General features: G+C 34.4%; 1 pseudogene; it reads right to left on the reverse strand.

The window, feature by feature from the left end:
* Positions 1-251: 251 nt before the first annotated feature.
* Positions 252-368, reverse strand: LOC145278372 (5S ribosomal RNA; annotated as a pseudogene).
* Between the last annotated feature and the right edge of the window lie 15826 nt (positions 369-16194).

A 16194-nucleotide genomic window follows, 5' to 3' on the forward strand; every position in this document is an offset into this window, starting at 1 on the left:
CTAACGCGAAATATCCAATTTCCTCTCATGGTATCGTGTATTTGTCGAATAAAACTTAAATTTAGAGTGCCATATATATATATATATATATATATATATATATATATATTGTTGCCTGCGCGTGAAATCTTTGTGGCAGGAGGTGCGCAATCTCCAACCACACCTCTCCTGCGTCGACATTGTTAAATACCAGTTGCAAGTGAAGTGCATGTACGGGACGATTGGATACAAATGCCGAGATAAGAGGAGACAACATACATCGCCTAGAATTTCCAAATGGTCACCCATCTGGTACTAACCAGGTTCAACGTTGCTTAACGTCGGTGATCTGACGAGAACCGGTGTGTCAACGCGATTATGCTATATATATATATATATATATATATATATATATATATATATATATATATATATATATATATATATATATATATATATATATATATATATATATATATAGAGAGAGAGAGAGAGAGAGAGAGAGATGATTTGAGACTTTATCCAATAATGATAAAATACAACACAACATACTCAGTACAAAAGTATAATGTTCTTAAATGTTAACCTACCTGTTTCAAAAACCTATTATTCCCAAAGACCACACAGGATTCTATGAGATCAAATAAAAGGAAAATATTCAATTTTCTTGTTATACGATTATATATGTGTTGATTAAAATATAGATTAAGTGTGCCATACACACGCATTTACACACATACATATGTCACACATTCACGCATCCATACAAATGCTTATTTATATACTCATTTATTTCTCTCCGTATGTATACACGCACACGCACGCACACATATATTTAGAGAGAGAGAGAGAGACAGACAGACAGACAGACAGACAAAGATAGAGAAAGAGGGATGGATAGGTAATTATGTGAGCTTATATAAAAAGATATAATATATATATATATATATATATATATATATATATATATATATATATGAATAAACGGATGTAACAAGGTCACATCCAGTTCGTCCCACAGAAACACTAGCACTTGGGATGTTGGCAAAATCCACGTGTTTCCTACTGTAATTATGCAGTGTGGTTTTCGAAAGAAATCTACGGCGGCCTTTAAATAAGTTTCCAGACCTTTTTTGTACAGGCATTTTACATTATTACGGACTCTTGAAAATGCATATGTTATTTCTATACATCTTATGAGTTGAGTGACCAATTTTGATGATTTCAGGTTGAATGAACGGCTTAAGCCTGATAGTCACAGCTGGTGAATTTCAAAAATGCAATGTAGACGCGATGACACGTTAGAAGAATGACACGCAAAATTAATCTGTGTCAAACTTGGAAAAATGTCACAGAAACGTATGGTATGCTTCAGGCTGCTTTTGGACAACCTTGCATGAATCAAGCATCAGTTTTTATGTGGCACAACACATTCAAGAAGGCTGGGAGTCTGTGAGGGATGATGAGAGGTGTGGGAGGAGTAGGGAAGTCAGGAAACCTGTGTGAATTGGCCAAATAAAGAATTTCCTGTATAAAGATCGTCGTGTGTCTATGTTAAGTGTTGAGACATTATAGTGAACACATGTGGCGGCAGTAAAGCGAATCGGCGAAGAATCAATGCAGTCACGATCTCGAGTGTTGAGTAATTCTTAGTAACAAAGATGGCAGTGAAAAACCAATGCAGTCATGATTCAGACGTTTCAAGACAGAGGTTTGACAGCGAACTGAATTGAATCCAAAATCCGATATTTTTTTAATGGCGTCAAAAACCTCTCATTGTGATTGCCATAACTGTGGTTATCAAAACGATCGTCGAAATCATCGGAGCCAAACCGTCATCAGTAATTAAAAACATTTTAACAGTTTATAGAGACAAAAGGTGCGCAGGTGATGCAAGTGTTGGAACTGTACACATAATTATTCGCGAGGAATCTGAAGATGTGGAAAATTTGCGCGAAATTGTCATAAGAGTGCGTGGAGGACATCAGAAAGAAAGCCGTTGTCATGGGCACGAAGACAGTTCTAATCCTCCCTATAGTCAGACCTTACTCATTGTCACTATTGTTTATTCCCTAACCTCAAGGAAAACCTTAGAGGATGTCGTTATCAGATAAATGAGGAGATGAAAGAGGCCATGACGGGGGCCATTGACACGCTCACATAAGAGGCCTTCCTAGGGTCGTTGGAATAATTGTTTGAACGATTTAAGTGCATTTCAGCCGGAAGGGACAATTTCGAAGACATTAGAGTTTCATGTGTGCATTATCAATAAAAGTGCTCATACGAAAAATGTCTGGAAACTTGTTGAAGGCACCTCATAATTAAGAAGATATCGGTAAAACCAATGCAAACAATACAATCACGTGTTTCACACGAAATGAATGAATGAAGCAGTCAAATGCAATGCATAAATATTAGTAGATTTGGTTGGTTGTTTTTGTTTTACGGCATATCAACCCTTTTCCTGAATCCAAAGATCTTGTAGAAAAAAAAATTAATAGAATATATTTGTTGTTTTCAAGTCGGTTTCTATTTAACCCATGTTTGGGACCCTTACAGGTACAACCACTCCGGGTCTGAGTGGACCTAGGAGCAAGAGCAATTAAAGGGTGGCTCCACACTCCCCAAAGCCCGCAGGCTGAGGCCTCACCACTTGATAGAGTTAAAGGTCATATCCAGGATCAAATATTAGTCGAAGAATCAATTCTAAAACAGAGTTACATAATCACAAAAAACTCATACTATTTAATTGAAGTAAGAGAGAGAGAGAGAGAGAGAGAGAGAGAGAGAGAGAGAGAGAGAGACAGAGACAGAGACAGAGTAAACATGCTCTTTTGTTGATGCTTAACTAACTTCGCAAACACATTTTTCCCGATAAAATCAGTTAATTTGCTGAAAGTACGCGCTCCGTTTTTAAAAAGTTATTTTAAATACACATATTTATTTTTTTGTCTGCGTTTTGTTTTCGTGTTCTCTTCTCTCAATTCGTTTAATGCCATTCTGGGCTTTAGTTTTGTTAGATACAAATGTCCACTTTGTTTCAAGGATTTGCTTGGATAATATTTCTCGATTTCGATTTTTTTTAATGGAGAATTCTCATGTGCAAAGCTGCGTGTCTAACGGTTTTCTCATCGACTGGTCGTTCTCGGGGGAGAGTAACAGTCATCACCGATAATGCCATCAAACTATCAATAGCTTTCATAATCAAACAAGAAACGTTAATAATACAATCGATTTGCATTGCATAATCTAAAACCCGGAACACGCGATAATTTTATTGATATCAATGGAAGTTCACTCACAACTAAGGTGCCTTCAGTGTTGGAAATTAAGCTGGGCGATTCAAAGCCGTGATTGGCTGAGAATATATCATGTGATAAGGAACAGTAATTTTGAAACACAGACTTGGCTAAATACAAATCCGTTCTCGAGTAAGATATTTTAAGATTACAGGGAATCGTAAAGATCGACCGCGCAAACAATGCATAGGTGACTATATATATATATATATATATATATATATATATATATATATATATATATATATATATATATATATATTCACGTATGCATTGTTTGCGCGATCAGTCTTTACGATTCCCTGTAATCTTAGAATATCTTACTCGAGAACGGCTGTGTATTTAGCCAACTCTTCATATTAAAATCCTTTTTTCAATTTATTTAAAAAGAAAATACAACATTTAGGCTATAGGCTAGAGGCTAAAAAGGGCTTAGTTTTTGTAGCTGGTAGACATTTTATTCATATGAGAAAATTTCAAGTATTATTAGGGAATTTTTTGCTGATTTAAAATCTGAAGAAATCTCTAGGCTAAATGTGAGCACTGCTTCAGAAAAAGGGATATCATACAGAGTGTGTAATTTACGGAAAAAAGTCCATTTTCATGGTTCACTTTACGCAAAGTTAAATTTACATAAGTTGTTTAACACAGTTAAGTGTATCAACAACAACTTTATTGTCTATTCTCTTATATGATGCGTATATTTATCGAATTAGGAATTTTCAGCAAATAAAATAATTTGTGTAACGCCATATCAAAGGAAACGTTACTTTCTATTGTCGTATCAGTTTCTCAAATTGAAAATATTATCATAAAACATTACAATTTACATTCATTTGATAAAACACACGCAAAGCATTTATATGTTTCAAAATCTTGTGCCTTTCAAAACTTATAGATGGAAGAACTATTTTCAAATATTTTTGGTGATTAAATGATTTTTCATTTTGGACGGCAATTTACTTTTTATGGAATTTTGCCACACAAACATATTGACTGATATACATACACACCTTAATGCTTAGACTAACTTAAACTATATATATATATATATATATATATATATATATATATATATATAAGAATATGGTAATAAGATTTTTTTTAAGTTATGTTGAAAAATTGTTATGAAGTAATACATTGAGAAAAGGAATTGAAAACTAATTTATTGTTCTCTTATCCTGAAAGCTTGTCTTATCATTCACCATCTGAGGAGTCAGAATCTTCTATTTTACTGAACTGCTGCATTTCATTATTATTTTTAACTACATTAAAACAACCTACACTCTGGCAAAGATCGATGCAAGACAGAGTTTGAGGAACGAAAGAACAACGCGTGGGGTTACGGCTGTTCTGCTTACAATTACGCTTTACTAAGTGGATTAATGTTGATGGAGTTTTTGGGAGGCTGCTCCAATGAAAAACTAGTGCTTTATCTTCACATTTCCAGCCCTGGTTTGTTGTTGAAAGATCATTAATATCAATACAAAGACATTGCTGCCAAATAGCAGCCTTATAATTTGCTCTTTCCGTATGTAATCTTAAACTATTTTAACGAGGTGGTAAAGTATTATCAAATTTTCCAGTAATGTTAAAAATATTAAAACGGGCAATATTTACAGAAGAAACATTTCTCTGTCCAAACCGAGAGCATACAAATATTTCTACTTGCTGGAACAAATTGTCAGCCAAATGCCTGTTGCAGCCTAACAGTGTGAAAGTTTGAAGAAATTCCTCTGTTTCTTTCATCAATTCAAATGGTTTTATTTTCCCCTTTCTCTTAAAACTACCAAACAGTGTCACAGCCAGTGACTGCATACAAAGAAAGTAAGGCACCTGAAATAACAGATTCGCATTTCTCTGCTACGGATTTAATAAAGATCAAAACTGATTTAATAAAGATCAAAACTGATTTAATAAAGACCAAAACTGATTTAATAAAAATCAACATTGATTTAATAAAGATCAAACAAGATGATCGACTGGTATTAGTTGCCATATATAAATCAGAGTATAAATCATTTTGTTGAGAAAAGAAGAAAAACATCCGTATCTTGAGTCTTAACTATAATGGAAGAGAAATCAGTTGGTGCATGCTTTACATGAAGCAAAAGAATGGTATCTGCTTCTTCAGTTGTCCATTCTGGAAAAGTTTCTGTGATAACTTCATTTGCGCCACTGTGACGACACATCATGAAACATCCTTGGCTAAATGAAGAAATCAGTTTTTCCATGAAATTTTTCTGGCAATTTCTTTCAATGCATTAACATAAATAAAAGTAGAGAGTCTTTATTGTCAGAAGACATGAGCAATTTTCGAAATTCTACCGGTGTTTTTTGTGTTTCATTTAGACCATGTAACAAAGGGCTGGGGGTAATCAAACAGCGTCTTCTTTCAGAATCTTTAATACTCCATGGATTGTACTTATCACAGAGAAAGTCTGCCCTTGATGGCATATAAAAAAAAGACAAGCTTGATTACATATCTAAAAATGTAAATGCTTAGCTCACCATCCTTGATGGAACGTGGCTTGCAAGCTGTTGTATCAATGACAGTCCCTCTAAAATTAGTGCTGCATTTTTCGGAATATTATTAATTTTCATGTCAGAAAACTTTACAAGAAAATAATGAAATAAAGCAGCTTTGTTAGCACGCTGCAAAGAACCATCAATGTTACTGAGGCTGTTTGGGAACTGAAAGACAATGTGAAAACATTTCTCCCAGATTAAATTTTCAGGTTCTGGCCACTATAAGAAGCCTAGTGAGAAGGTCTTTATCTGCTTTCAGGCAATCTGCTCCCGTATTGCTCTTTTCTTGTGAATGTTTTTTTCTCAAGATAGTTAAAAGTTTTTATCTTCGTTGATTTTATTGGTGCATTCAACTTCGCATTTTTCAAATTTAGTCGTTGTTGAACAAACTTATTAGAAATATTACAACCTTGTTTATGTGCTGTCAAAATGTCATCTTTAATTTCAGATGCTGCTACTTGGCCCGATGAAATATTAATGCTTTTTCATAATATGAAAATGGATTTTTCATAGTCTCAATTGTCTGCATGCCACTCTGAATATCTGCTTCATCTTTTTGATATCGAGAATTACTCAGGTCTTTTTTATTCTTTTCCAGCCATTTCAGTCCAGTTTTTAGAGATTTGATCACGTTGATTGAAAGATAAAATCCAACGATGAACAGCATTGGGATTATTTGAAAATCCTATCCGCCCACTTGCTATCTCTATTCATGGTTTGTTCAATTGTTTGGTCCATTGCCGTCGGACGAAATGGGCACTGGGTTTGTTTTTGAACTACAAAATTCCCAGCAGCAAGACGCTTTGCTATTGAAGGATGTGTATAGGAACAACAATCGTCTCATAGATATAAGCAGGAAGATATCTAGGGTACTTCAAGTGGTAACATGCAAAATACCAGGGGACAATTTCTTCTGCTGATTTAACGTGAAAGGCCCAATCTCCTGTTCCTGTAGCGCGAATAAAATTTAAAAATTATAGTCTGCCTTTCATAACTCCAGGTAGTGATCCTTGTGCCACTATTCCAGCTTTAAGTAAAATTTCAGCTAGCCCCGAATCTTCAAATCGCTTTCATATGACACTGAGAAACGACATGCAGGTCTGGAACTCACCCAGTCTGACAACCGTTCTTTGCATATACATGACATCATTCCAACGTATTTGCTGTGCTTTAGCATAAAATGCAAGATCAAATGTCAATACAATGCATTCAGTTTCAAGTTCATCAGCAATTGCAAGACTTTTCAAAAATACTGGATTCACAGTAATTATTTCAGTTGAGTTACCATTGACTACAGGCAAATATCCAATGTTGCTTTTTGGTGCTATTTGGTCCTGTTATAAAAGAATATTGAAACCTGTCCAGCCTGGAATTGAAGTAGTGTTTTGGCTGTTACTTTCACAGTAAATATTGATCATGGTCATAGACAAATCAGTAATGCTTGTTTTGGTCTCACAAAATGATTTAAATAAAACTTTTTGAATGCTGTCAATTGAAACTGATGCTAGTAAAGGGCCAGGACTCTGACAGACATATGCATGGGCTTGGAGTCTATATTCGAAACACCCTTCTCTTGACTAGAGAAACTAAACTAGAATCGGACGATCAAGCCTTTATGTGCTTTAGATTTAACATGCAACATACCACTAGTTATTTTTATTTTCTCTACCGCTCTCCCTCGACCCAGGACTGTACCCTAATAAACAAAGTCTCTGACAGCATAGATACAGCACTTCCCCTCGACACTAGCGCTCAAGGGCTTGTATTTGGTGACTTCAATGTCTACCACAGAAAGTGGCTTGGATTTTCTACTCGCACAAACGCAGCTGGTAAGACTACATATAGCTTCTCTATATCTCATTTCCTATCACAGATGATTACGTTTCCAACCCGTTTCTCAGACCAGGAAGAACAATATGCATCACTTCTAGATCTGTTTCTGACCACAGTTCCCGATTATTGTGTAACAAATGCTCACAGCCCACTTGAAACGTTGATCATGCAGTGGTAATGGTTGAAATCGCACTAAACTCTAGAGCCAAAACTGAATAGCTATTGCTCAAAACAACGAGATATTATAAAAAGGCTGACTGGAAAACACCAGGGATCTCATCAGAGATTCCCCATGGCGAAATATATTTTCTCTTTCTGCTGAACAGTGCGCATATAAGACCACTGAATGGTTCAAAACGGCAATTGAAGCACATGTTCCCACGCGGAAATTTTATAGCAAGCCCCACTCTCCCCAATAGTTTACTTCTACTTGTGCAGCTGTCATTGCGCAAAGTCAGCATGCGTACTGCAGATTTAACCGACACAAGTTCAGTTCAAACAGACAGAAGTATATAGGAGCCAGATGTAACTGTAAGAATGAAATAGCGACAGCTAAGAGAGAATTTACTAAAACCACCAAAAAACGCATCGAAGCACTGGACAATCTACAACAGTGTAGTAATGGGCAATTAATGATTCTCCCACTATCACACAATCATGAGGTTGTTTGCTCAGCAATCGAAAAGGCTAACATGATTGCCAATCGGTTTGCATCCAACTCCACGCTGGACCCTGCTACCCAGCCTCTCCCCGACTTTCTTTTGCAGCCAGACGCCACACTAGCCGAACTGAAAATCGCCCTTCTCAGGTGCATGCTATCATAAAAATCTTGACACTTCAAAAGCATGTGGACCTTATCTTATCCCGGCTGTGCTATTAAGAAAGTTCTCCACCGAAGTAGCTCCAGTTCTCTTCAAATTTTACAACAAATGCCTTATGAATCTTGCTTTCCTGCCTGCTGTGAAACTGCTTCTATGGTACCAGACTTTAAGAATTCTGACGAAAGAACTGACCGAGTAAATTATCGCCCCATTAGCCTCCTCCACTTTTCGCAAAAATATTTGAGTCCAAAATTAATCAAGCTCTAGTCCATCACCTTACATCTGCTAAACTTCTGGCCGACCAACGATATGGATTTAGGCAAGCCCGTTCCTCAGCAGACATCCTAACTTTAATCTCTGAACGTATATACCATTCACTGGAAAATGCAGGGGAGGGTAGTGCGGTAGCTCTAGATATATCTAAGGCTTTTAACAGGGTATGGCATGAAGGTCTTCTCAGGAAAATCAGATCATACAGTATCACTGGAAAATACTTAACATAATTAAATCCTTCTTGGGTAAGAGAAAACCCAGGTTATCCTCGATGGGCGTACATCTAAAAAATATGATATAAATGCGGGAGTGCCTCAAGGGTCTATCCTTGAACCTCTATTATTCTTAATATTCATAAATGACCTCTCTGACAAAATTTTCTGTGAGATGAGTATGTATACTGATGACACCACGCTCTATAACAGACACGACAGGAAAAAAAATTAACACATATCTAAAGAAATGGCAGAAACACTAGAAGATGACTTCCAATCTGTAGTGGAATGGGGGCAAAAATGGATGGTCATATTCAATGCTGCTAAGACTGAACTTGTTTCCTTCAATAATTACAAGAAAACTTCTCTACCACCAATAGCAATGGCAAAAGACTCTTTATCTGAAAGTACATATTTAAACTCCTCGGCCTAACGCTCACAGAAAATACGAGTTGAAACAATTACATTGAGAACATTGCCAGGACCGCTGCAAAAAAGGTAGGTTCTCTCTACCGTGCTAGAAAGCTACTGATGCCTGAAAGTATCCTGCACATCTATAAGGCCACCGTTCGCCCATGTATGGAGTATTGTTGTCATATTTGGGTTGCCGTATCTGCTACGTCTCTCACTCCTAGATATGGTTCGAAAGAGAGTCACCAACCTAATAGGTTCTGAACTGTCATCTAAGCTTCAGCCTCTATCCAATCGACGAAATGTTGCATCCCTCTGCCTGTTCTGCAAGTACTTTAATGGTGAATACTCTGACGAACTGCAAGCACTTGTACTCCCTCGACATAAATACTCCCAACAAACCCGACAAGAACCAAATCCCATCCCTCCACAGTAGAGATCCCTAGATCTAAGAGAGCCTTCTACTCCAGTAGTTTCTTCTCAAGAACCGCTAGATTTGGAATTCCCTTCGGGTTCCTGCTTCCCCAACTGTACTGACATGCAGAAGTTCAAGTGTAACGAAAACCGACATCCTGCTGCCCAACTCCCTACATAGTAGCCCTGTTGCTAAGGTCCCTGATAGTAGCCCCCTACATCAAAATGGCAATGTGCCTTGTTTGGGGTTAAAATGTGATGAAAAAATGTAAAGCGCTAACTCTTTTTGCCACATAATATTCTAGTATAAGCACTTCATTTAGCATCACACTGCGCTTCTTACTCCCGATGATTTGGGGTTTGTCTTTTTCTATTGTGACATCTTCAATATGTGATAAGTGATCAGAAGTTAGCTGCTGCACTATGACCCCATTTGCATTATGAGTTGTTCCCTTACAATTCAGTCTCTTCTCCAGTGTCATTTTTATCACAGCCTAAATGTGTAAAAGTTGTCTTTTATAAAACGCTCTGGAATGTTACTTTTCAATAGTTGTTTTTTTTGGCCAAAGCCGCGTCCAATTCTAGGGTTGTGCTGTGGCTTATAGGGCGCCCAGGCCCATTTAGTATGCTTATATATTTTTTTTTAATCTTTACTTTGTCTTTTGCAAAATATGCATTTGGTTGGGAAAACAGAGAAACAATGAGTAGCTTGAACATCTTTACTAAAGATGGATTTATTTAAATTACTGTTCCTCATCCTTTTCTGACTGGGTTACAGCTCTGCATCCCTGCTTGATGGTGCAGTGAATATTAAATTCATTTCTGTAATTCTGCGTTTCCTAAATTTTTCTAACCTGTAACACACCAGGATAGCTAGGATCGACAAATTTTATTTAAATGATAAAAACAATGCTGTAAAAATTTTGCAGATGTAAATAAATAACCGATTATTTTAACAGCTGAGGACATTTTAAATATCATTCATTTCTACTTGGAATTATTTTAAAACAAATGTAAAACCCATGGTCACGAGATTTTATTTTAAAAAATGTATTAATTATGATTAATAAAAAAACACGGACAAACACACGCACACATAAACATTATATCTCTACTCACAATTAGATTTATTGAAACAAGACACGATTTGGTGGCAGAAAAAGATATTTTCATATGCTGTCTATTTATTTACTAGAAAAAAATTACCTTGCGATGCCTGTGAATCGATTATAGCATTTTTTATGCATTCCGATTTTTGTTTATTCGCTTCGGCAATGTTTAAACATATGAGCAACATTACCTTGCTGACAGACCAAATTGTTCCATTCATTTGCATATTCACAAACTTTTTACAACGTTATTTAAGTAAAAGAAGTAATTTTTTTTCAGTCGTATTATTTGACTCAAACTGTATTGCACAAACATTTGTGGGTATTCATTTTTTTTTCGAATTTTTAACCTAAGGGAGGTAACTACTGAGCGACAAAACATCATATTTACTAAATGATTACCTCCCTTACATGATTTTTATGCTCAACTTTTGCAATAATTTAATCAAATTAAATTGCAAATTCTAAAAAAATGCGCATCGTTCACCTGGATATCTTTTTAGATTTAGACTCTACAACATCGAATCTCTCAGAATCAAGTGAAATATTTCCATATAGGTTGTGCGTCGACGGAATGACACGAAAATTGGGGCTGGCCCATCGTCTATTTGTAATATATGTAATTGCATTCATCTAAAAGAGATCTAGTTCATTTGCATATTCTTTTAAGCATTCCTTTTAATTAGTTCCCTGTAAGTGTTTTTGGTTTCCTTACGGGATTATCATCTTTAGCGAAATGTTACGTGTAATTATATTCATGCAGATATTCTACATGCTTTATACTTGCATAATATTTGCGTAAAAAGATTATAGTAAACACAAACCTCTTCCTATATATGTTTATGTATGCGGGTATATATTTGTTAAAACAAAATCCTAGCAAACGCCCCAATCACTTTTTGGTCTACAGACATGAAACTTAGTATTCGAACGTATACGAAACTTTCTATTTGGGTTTTGGCGGGGGAAAATCGGCGCAAAAGTGTGGCAATTAAAAAAAAAATTGTCAGGGGAAGGTCGAACGACGGCCTTACCAATAGCTATTGGTTCATGTTTGAATTTTTAGCCTTGCAGTAAACATTTCTTCATAGCTCAGGCATTAACGCAAAAAGAAAAAGTAAACCGTAAAAGTTAAACGCTGTGGTTTTGATTCTCAGTGATAGCGCATGTGTCTTTTAAAAATCTTTTAAAATCATTACTATACATTGGATCCTATATAATGCATATATATAAAACAGTGCATGTACGTGTGTAAATGTCTAATAGGTAAACTCTTAAACTACTGGTTACGTAACACTGAAATACTCAGGAAATAATAGTCATGCACCAAAGATTCATAGCGAGAACTGTATTTGTTTACATACATATATAGCGCGTACAGACATCGGTAAATATACCTGCAAAATGTTCATTCCAACAAGCCGACATTTGGTTTTATGCGCATGCGCATATTTGCTTCATTCCGTCAAGTTGTTTAGAAAACAACACCAGGCTGGAACACTAAATATTTTGATTTCAATTCTAGCTAATGATACCGATCATTTTTTTTTCATGTCTTTGTATTAAAAAAAAAAAATGAAATAATACGTAAATTTTACTCGCAGTTTTGAATTCGTGAATATGGAGAAAAACCTGTATATCTTTTTCTTTATACATTTATCGATTAGACAAACAAATATTACTTTCAAATTAAAAATTTTAACGCTTCCGAATGCGTGCGTTTTTCATTATTTTTATAAAATAAGCATTCCAGACATTAATTATCTCTCTATTTTTTATTAATATTCTTTGACCGATTAAATTAACTTAATGTCAAAGTGTGTTACTTTTTAGATAGCATTTCAAAGTTAAATTAAATTTATATAGTATCTTTATTCTTATTAAATTGTTAGGTGAAATTGCAAAATACTTTAAAAGATCCCCTCTGCATGTTATAAATGGCTTACTAAATAATAAGGTTATTTTTTCGTACACAACACAAGTATAAAAAATTCCAACGTTTCCGAATGCAAGCATTTTCTTTCATTTTTTAACAATTTCAGACGTTGTTTTTTTCTTAATTTATAAGGTCACAAGAATTTCAGAGGTTAACGCACATATACAGATGCATATCTATACATATTTGTTGTTTAACCGATTTGATAAATAATAACGTTTCCAAATGCGAGCGTTTCTGATTGAGAAATAAAAATGGCGGACTTTACATCACATATACGAAAACATGTCCATATGTATGCGTTCATTTATCTATCAGATAAACAATAATCAACTTCAAACAAAAAATGTAAAATTTCCAAATGCTTGTGTTTTTATTATCTTCTATTTTTCTGATAAAAATTTTCGCTTGCGTGTTCCTGGTTCTGTTTTGTTGTTTCCTAGAAAAAAATTTCCTGAAACATTTACTGCATTCATATAAGTTTAAGACAGTTATAACACACAATAGACGTTTATTTTTATACAAAACAGAATTTTTCGTGACTAATAAATTATAAATACTCATTAGATTTTGAGAGAAATTCCTTTCTTCACATTTTGCAGTTTTCGAAACAAAGTTCAAAATTCATTGTAATGGATGAATGAATAAAATCCATCTCGACCGAAGACGAATACAGGTCATACATTTAATTTGCTTGCAAGTGTTAGGTGTGTGTGTGCGTGCACACACACACACACACACACACACACACACACACACACACACACATATATATATATATATATATATATATATATATATATATATATATATATATATATACATTTCTTTTCTTTTTCCATGCGCGGTTTTTCCCAGAAAGAGTGTCGTTTTGGATTTAGTGAATGTTGAAAAAAAAGAAAGAAAATACATATATATATATATATATATATATATATATATATATATATATATATATATATATATATATATATGAGAGGTGTATAGATATGCAGGCATGCACACACACACACACACCTAACACTTGCAAGCAACCTCTATCTCACAGAAGAGATGTTGCGAATTTGTCTCTGCTTTATCGTTATTTTCATGGAAAGTGTTCGACTGAGCTTCAATCTATGGTACCCCCTCGCCAAACTTTCACAAGAAACACTAGACTAGCTGAAAACATTATCAATAATTTTCCCCACTCTTTATCTGTGCCTAAACCTAAACATAGATTCCATGATCAAAGCTTCTTTCTTAGAACTGCACGCCTGTGGAATTGTCTTCCGTTTTCCTGCTTTCCAGCTGTCTATAATATGGTTGTCTTCAAGTCCAACGTGAACAAGTTTCTGATGAGCCGTTCCACTTAAGTAAACAAATTTACCGAACTTCCATTACTATTGATTACTATATTGTCCTTTTGACTACTCTACACTCTTTAACCCTTATCCTTGAGTGGCCAATCGGCCTTGATAAGTGGTGATGCCTATGTAAAAAAAAGCAAATTTTCCACAATATTATAAATTACTTAATATTCCCACCGAATCCACCCATTAAGTACTGATATTATATTCGGCATATGCATGTCTGCTGAACCCCTGATAATCCTTTTCCCCTAAAATCTCTTTAAAAATATTCACCCACAACAGAAATATCAATCTATTATTCAGCTTTGCTCTGCTAGTTGCCTGTCTGTTAAATTTGATACTAACAAAAATGGAATAACAGCTGATACAACCTGAACATATATAAAATAAATAAATAAATGAATGAATAAATAAATAAATAAATAAGTAAAATAATAACAAAAGTAAAAAAAAAAAAGAACAATTATCTAGTAACTAAAAGCATACACTGCCAGCATTATCTTTAGTATCCCTAAAGCCAACAGTGCTATTTCCTCTAATAAAAACTCTAATAAAAGTTTTTAAAATTGCTAACAGCAATCTTGACACATCTTTTATATAACACAATCACTAAGTGTGACCGTAATCTAAACGATAGATAATGCACGACACCATATGATATAAAGGGTGAAAAATAACGCCAGATAACACCTGTATACATCTACTCCTAGTGATTATATAACATATCAGCATATAGATACGTATGCATACATAGTCTTCTACTTGCATCATATTGATGGGTACTACTATTTACAGATAATTAATATAACCCCCAGTAAAGTTATATCAGTGCAAATTAGTAGCAAATAACTAGGAGGAATCACCCTTCTAGCTGAATAATCATTATCACCTCCAATAAATAAATATTTAAAAAATGATAAAATAAATAAATCATGAAAATAAAATAAAAATAGAAAATAAAAATAAAAAGAAGAATAAAAAATTAGATAATTATATAAATAAAAATAAAAATAATTGCATTTAACCATCATAAGTTTAATAATTACATATATTCTGAATTTTGCAATTACTATCATTATGAAAAGTTTTAATAACAAATTTACAAAGACACTAATTAATAAACCAACATTAAATAAACAAAGTAAATAGGAATAAATACTATTGTCAAATAAAATAAAAAAAAAAATAAAGAATAAAAAACCGATTTTGTTTAAATGAGAGAAAATAAATCTACCACTATCAAACAAATGATGCCTCCCCTCTCTCCTCTTCACCATTTTCTTCTCTCGGCCTTCTTCTTCACCCTCTTTCCTTCTTCCCTATTCTATCTCCCCCCATACCCTCTTCTTTCCTTTCTTTCTTACGCCTCTCACCCACTTTCGCCCCCTCCACCGTTCACTAGAAGCCCTAGGAATGGTCAACAGATCAGAGTACATCCTAATGTTTTAGCAGAGAAAAATAGAAATATTAAAGCTAAGCTCATACTTGTTTATGATAACATCTACATAGCTCTGCTTTTACAACCCCTAGCCTTACAAACCCTATTCTCTAACATAAACATGAAATGATTGCGTAAAGACACGGTAAATAAGTGAATAAACAAATAGAAAAATAAATAAACTAACAAATTCGCACCCAATCAACCCTGTTCTCCGCACAGCTGAACCGTCACCCCAATGACCTTTAATAAAAAGCTAAACAAAAAAGGCCTTCTTTTACTGAAAGTTGATTTTCGGTTTTCATTTAGAAGTCCGCTTTCGGAAATAAGTGTTTGTTTCCTGAAGAGATCTCTAGTTACTAAACACTAGAAGACGGAAACATGCTCATAGGTGTAGCAACACATTACTGCTTATGTAAAGACAAATTGAAAATGTAACTGGCTTTATTTCCGTATTGAGCACTCCTGTATCAACCTCATTATATTTCATTTGTAAATAGCAACCTCAAATTATTTGTATATATATATATATATATATATATATATATATATATATATATATATATACATATATTTCTTTTTTAA

The sequence above is a fragment of the Euprymna scolopes genome, chromosome 6, assembly GCF_053919585.1.
Source record: "Euprymna scolopes isolate OS-2025 chromosome 6, ASM5391958v1, whole genome shotgun sequence".
Classification (NCBI taxonomy): domain Eukaryota; kingdom Metazoa; phylum Mollusca; class Cephalopoda; order Sepiida; family Sepiolidae; genus Euprymna; species Euprymna scolopes.